This window comes from Sinocyclocheilus anshuiensis, unplaced genomic scaffold (assembly GCF_001515605.1).
Source record: "Sinocyclocheilus anshuiensis isolate Anshui unplaced genomic scaffold, SAMN03320099.WGS_v1.1 scaffold371, whole genome shotgun sequence".
Lineage (NCBI taxonomy): Eukaryota > Metazoa > Chordata > Actinopteri > Cypriniformes > Cyprinidae > Sinocyclocheilus > Sinocyclocheilus anshuiensis.
The window spans coordinates 795,236-801,526 of NW_015549597.1; the positions used below are offsets into that span (position 1 = coordinate 795,236).

Here is a 6,291-nt window from a genome sequence, read left to right on the forward strand (position 1 = left end):
TTTTTTAGTTTGTTACTCAGACGCAGGCAGTGCGCTGCATGAGACAAAAAAGTAATATAGCCAAAACAACTGCATAGCTGCTCTTTAGTGTAGATGCATGTTGATTTTATCAAATGATGCCGTGATTATAAATGAGAGTGACTCCTGGTTAACATGTATTAAAAGGGGTCGTGTTTAGTCACTATTTAGTGTGGTATTTTTTGACAATATTCACTCATGACAGCAAAATAGGGTAATCTAAGTCAATATACTGCAGTATTTCCTCTCTCAATCAGTAGAAAATATGGTTAACACCCAGTCATGCATGTTATAAATGAGAGTGACTCCTGGTTAACATGTATTAAAAGGGGTCGTGTTTAGTCACTATTTAGTGTGGTATTTTTTGACAATATTCACTCATGACAGCAAAATAGGGTAATCTAAGTCAATATACTGCAGTATTTCCTCTCTCAATCAGTAGAAAATATGGTTAACACCCGGTCAGGCATGAAAAAAAAAATACCGTCATGTACCGTGAAACCGTTATAATTTTGAAAAATACCATGATATAAATTTTTGGTCATACCGCCCAGCACTATGTCTAATGCATCTCGTGATCTTTCAGATGTGATCTGGGATGCACAGAACCATTACATTTGTGGTACCACTGCAAATGCCCACAGAATATCTACCTCAACGTGCAGTGCCACGCATTTTAGACGACAGTTAATAATGGGTGTAAATGACAATCTGTTTTGGGGGACAACTTGTGGATGGATCCTCTGGAATATTAGGTAAAAACAGGCCAACCTAGACATGGAGTGAATGATTTGGGCTGACGTCCCTTTTGCCACAATCTGCCGAGCTAATAATTCTTAAAGAACAAGAGAAACGAGTAAGATTGAGAAGACAAAACTCTTTTGTCAAGATTCCTGGCAACACAGAAAAGATGTTCATGCAGCAACCCTGAGGGAGTCTGGCTGGGCTCCATGAATGAGAAGCAATGTTTTAAAAGACGCTGGAAGGCACATTTTTGCAAAAGTCTAGCTATGATTGATCTCCCTGTAACTAGAAAAGCAAAATGAGCCTTCAGGCAGCAAAACACATACATTCATTTACCAATTGACACGTTAGGGTTAGTCGTCCTCCACTAGTGCCTATCAATAAGTAATTTTCCAAAAGATTCAGTCATTTTGTGCATTTCTCCACTGCAATGCATTGCTTACTTTCAGTTTAGATAGATAACTCACAGGAGATATAAAACAGAACGCAAATTCTCAAAGCCTTTGGCTGCCAATTACTCTTGTATCTAGATATATGACGGTTGTATATGTTTTAAAAGAAAGCTTCAGTTTGGCTTAGCCAAATTTCTACCTCATGTTTTGTTTCGTACCATCGTTAGACCTAAGTGCTTTTCCAATCGTTATAGTGCTTATTTTCATAAGTCAGAGCTGACTGAATTCTTGCTGAGAGAAGAAACACCCTGTGTCGGAAAGAATGATTGCGTGAAAGTATTTGCATGAGGATGCAGAAAATGCTAATGTTTAAACACTTCTACAAGAAGAACGTGAAAGTCTTCGCCAATGCGTTGAGCCGCAGACAGAAGCTGATGCTGGAGTCTACACACGGATGTGAAACTGTAAATGTGTTTAGGCAGAAAAAAAAATCTTAAGACGACTGTACAGGATGTTTTAAAGAGAAGGCTTGTGGGCAGGGTTGTAGAGGAACAGTCTAATGTTTCATTTGACTCCAGAGTACACCTTTGACCAAGAGAAAGTGCACGGTGTAAAATTTCACCTGTTAAAGCTGAAGTGGCACCACTAGAACACAACAGCAAAAAAAAAAAAAAAAGATTGTCCCCCCCCCACCAATGTATACCAAATACTTTTAAGTTCCTGCAAGTTACAACGTTTTGAAACACCTGGAATGACATGCCTCCACGTTTGTTTCTGACAACTGGACAGTTGACGCCGCAGGCTGTCATCTCCACATGAATAATCTGTGTATACAATCTTCAGGGCTTAGTTTCATCTGAAAACCCTCAGGGCCTCTGCCATCTGCTCTTACCTTCAGCGTACAACAGAGATTGACACCTCTAATGAAAGAAGCCATCATTAAAAAGCAACACTCTGAAAGAGGTCACATTTAAGTTTATTTGTACCATTTGCTTGAGCATTCGCAATCTCTCATGCACATCATTTGCTGAAACAGGCATTTTCCTTGTGCTGCTGAATTCCCAATGGAGCCAATTTAACTGAGAATGTACATATGTTTGATCAGACAATCCACTGGCAGATGGTGATCCCTAACCGCCGAAACAAAGTGCCACTATCACTAATGACAGCAACGAACAGTCCGGAAGAAATGGGAGCTTTAAAGACTAAAGATACACACATTTAAGCTTTAATGGTTGAGAATTGCTAAAAATGAATCATTATACAACAGTTAGTTCCTCAAATTTGATTCAGTAGTGATATTTACTGTAAAATTGTGACGTTTCACTCTAGTCTGGAGTATGCAGAATGAAAGTGGGGCAAGTTCTTCAAAGTGGAAGTCAAAGCATATACATATTCTCTCACACATGAGCTTTTTGCGTGGTTTTTTTTTTTCTCAGTGTGTGGGTAGTGAGAAAATCCATAGCTGAAGTGCACACATACGCTGTTCCAATTCAGGAACACGCAAAACTTAATAGCACTTTTAGAACCATTTTTGTCGTACAAAATAACTGGCAAATTTTCGTCTGCAATGCTAGATGCTCAATATTATTCAGGCTATTACAACTTGCATTCATGTTGTAATAATGAATATCATCACAACTGTGCTTACCTGCAGTTTCAGGTCTACAACAGAATCACTGTCAAGCGTGATATTGCTTGTATTATCAAAATGATAAACATCTAAAACTGGCCAATACACATTTGTTCCCATTAATATTGTGTGCATAATGGTTTCAGCCAGCTGATGCTGTGCAGGAGTTAAACAAACATGTAACCATGACAACATTAGGCTGAGAAGATTCACATGTAAAAAGCATTTACATAAATTTCCACATAAAACCTGTGCTTAGTAGTCCTAGTCGCTGCTTTCCATGATACAATGACAAAAATGTTTGTCTATGAAAGCAGCCCACAGTTTAGGGTACATTTGGGTTGAGTAATGAATGTCAACATCTCGATTAATAATTTCACACACAGAAACAAAAAGAATGGGAAACCTGAAGTCACTTTGGATAAACGTGTCTGCCAAATTATGAATACATGTAAATGTGGTCAGACAGGAGAAAAGATGCATTAGACACAGACAGGCTGGGCTACGCAATTTCATGTAATCAAGCATCATATATCGGCAAAGTTGCACTGAGAGGAAGTAACGTTACGAAAAATGAATTGTTACAAAAAACCCCTGTAAGTTTACCGCTGCTTCAGTACCGGTCCAGCTTTCCGTGAACTAAACTGGGTCGACGAAAACCAGGTGTCAAGACCAGAAGGCTGTTTTCGGTCTAAATTCATCTGGAAGCACGCATCTTCAAGAAGACACATGACAGCTTTGGACCCTGAGACCTAGCCTCCCACAGCACAGGACTGATTAGTATTCATCTTCTGTATCCAATCTTAAAGCTCACATAAATACATCTCTACAATAAGCAAATCATCTGCTTTGATGGATCACTGCAACACTAGTAAGTCTGAGCCCAGTATCCCACAATTAGCTCTTGGTAGCACTCTAGCTAGCGGACTGCACCTCACCACAATAGACGACGAAGGGGGTCGCTGGGTTCACTGGCTGCAGCTGAATCAAAGCGGAGAAACTCACCATCTGGGTCTCCTTATCAGTCTGCTGAAGAGAAAAGGGGTTGCTGCTGCCCTGTCCGGTCCACTCACTGTGCGCGACTCGGTTGAAATCTCATTCGTTTCCTCCGCTGGTCTAAACGATTAACTTCTCCGGTTGAGCTCAATGAAACGTACCAGCAGACGCTGTGATCATTCGAGCCGTCTAGAGAGCTTGACGTCCTTTCCCCCCCCACCTCACTCTTTTCAACGGACGTTTTTTTCCTCTTCATCACGCCTTTTTTTACTCAGCAGGATGTCGCACGCGATTGGACGAAGCTCGTGCCGCGTCCTCGCGCTCTCCTCCTACCTCAGAATTTAGGTATATTTTCTGAGGAGGCTTTTGCAAGAAATAGCCATATTACCTCACGGATTTCTAATTCCTCGCCTCTGTTTCTTTCCCGCTGTCTTTATTCAGTAATTAGTGACTAATATGTGCGGTAAGTAAGAGGCAAATTAGCTAATTCTGTAGTAACGAACGCAACTTTAACACGCATCTGATCGATTGTGATGTGCTCACTGACATGCTTGAGCACGAATCACGGTCACGCACACGCACATAAGAATTGTAAGATCTACTGCATAATAATCATAAAGCAATTAAATAAGTAAATAAGAATGCTAAAATAAGTTCTAGGTTTGTAGTTATATATGAAGAGTTCTGATGCAAAAGCCTCTAAGTGCCATCTTTTTGAAAATAATATTTTATTTTAAAATGTGCACATTCACTCATTCATATTTCTTATAGTCGAAAACGCAAACGTCTCTTGTCACGTTCATTTATGATTTACATTAATCATGATCGCATATTTTCAATTCAAAACGGAAAAATTTCATTAAAAAAGTAGTTTGCATCACTAGGTAGTCTGTTACTGTCGGTCGCTGAACATTTCTATTGTAAGTTTTCTTACTTAAAGTGAAATTACTGAACCTACACCTAGGAGCCTGATAAAAATGCTCATTTTAGAAGAACATTTCGAAGGCTTTTGCATCTGAACTCTTCATATGAAGTAGTAATCAATTTACACTTTTTGAAAATAATATTTTATTTTAAAATGTGCACATTCACTCATTCATATTTCTTATAGTCGAAAACGCAAACGTCTCTTGTCACGTTCATTTATGATTTACATTAATCATGATCGCATATTTTCAATTCAAAACGGAAAAATTTCATTAAAAAAGTAGTTTGCATCACTAGGTAGTCTGTTACTGTCGGTCGCTGAACATTTCTATTGTAAGTTTTCTTACTACAGTTTTCTTATACAGTACTACTTACATCTTTCCACGAACTCTCGTTGCGCTGTGACAGTGACAGTAAGACCTGTCTTCTTTGATTTGATTGGCCATCTCGATCATTTTGACATTGACGAGCGCACTTTATGATTCTCTCTGGAAAAAGCCGAGCTACTGGCCGGAGCTAAAGAGTGACGAGCACTTGAGCTCCGACTGCCAACAAAATGGACATTTGATGCAGTTTCACTTACCGTCTGCAGTTCTGAATCATTACTTTATCTTTTATAGCTGGGACCGCTCCATATTTCAGTATCAAACGATGTGCAAATCCAGCGTCGAACTGGGCCTTGTTTATAAAACGTCAGGCTAGGCCCTGTGCGTTCGCACACTTGGCACAGCCCTTGCGACGGTACTGATGGCCTGTATTTATTTTCTTCTTTGCAGCACTTAAAGGGTTAGTTCACCCAAAAATGAAAATTAGCCCATGTTTTACTCATCCTCAAGGCATCCTAATGCCTAAAAGATCTTGATTAGTTTAAAACCGAAACCAAGCCATTCACAAAGAGCGCATATTCAGCACATTTTATAGATGGACAAATTGCACAATTTTCCACACCACAATCTGTCAAGCACATCTTACCAGCCCGAATCATTACACGGTTGATTCATTCAGAAACAAAATGTCATGTTGCTCAGAGAAGCAAAACAGTACTGTGGCTGTGTTTGGAATGTTTTTTGTTGGCGAAATAGCACAGAAATAGCGCAAAAACAGCCAATATGGTGTCTAAAACGTAAGTCTCTTGATAGTAACTTATTCTTTATTGAACTGTTGTATAAAATCAATATGCGCACTATAAATGCGCACGCGCACTAAATCCTGTGTTGGTCCAGACTTCATCACGTCGCGTATGCACGCCTATGTAGGTGTGTTTTGTTTAGCTTTTACAATATACTGGATAATGTCATGATGTCTCACGAGTTCAGTATTTGCGCTAAACCTGCGCAGATTTGGCCTACTTTGCTGCTTGTTTTCTTTAAAAAAAACAAAAAAACTTTCTAATCTTTTTGTATTCTATCTGTTTTCTTTTCATTTATTATACAAACAATTAAAGGGGTCATATGATGCGATTTCAAGTTTGGTATGAAAGCAAAAGCACTTTATTTGGCCTTCCGGAAGTAAGATGCAATTAGGAATCATTGGTTAAGATTTATTTACAACAGAACAGCACAACCCAGATGTTCGAATTTG

The 6,291-nt window shown here is 39.2% G+C and overlaps 1 pseudogene; it reads right to left on the bottom strand.

Annotated features, from left to right (window-relative positions):
- Nucleotides 1-396: 396 nt before the first annotated feature.
- LOC107658412 (zona pellucida sperm-binding protein 3-like) overlaps nt 397-6,291 on the bottom strand; it is a 21,125-nt pseudogene continuing 15,230 nt past the window's right edge.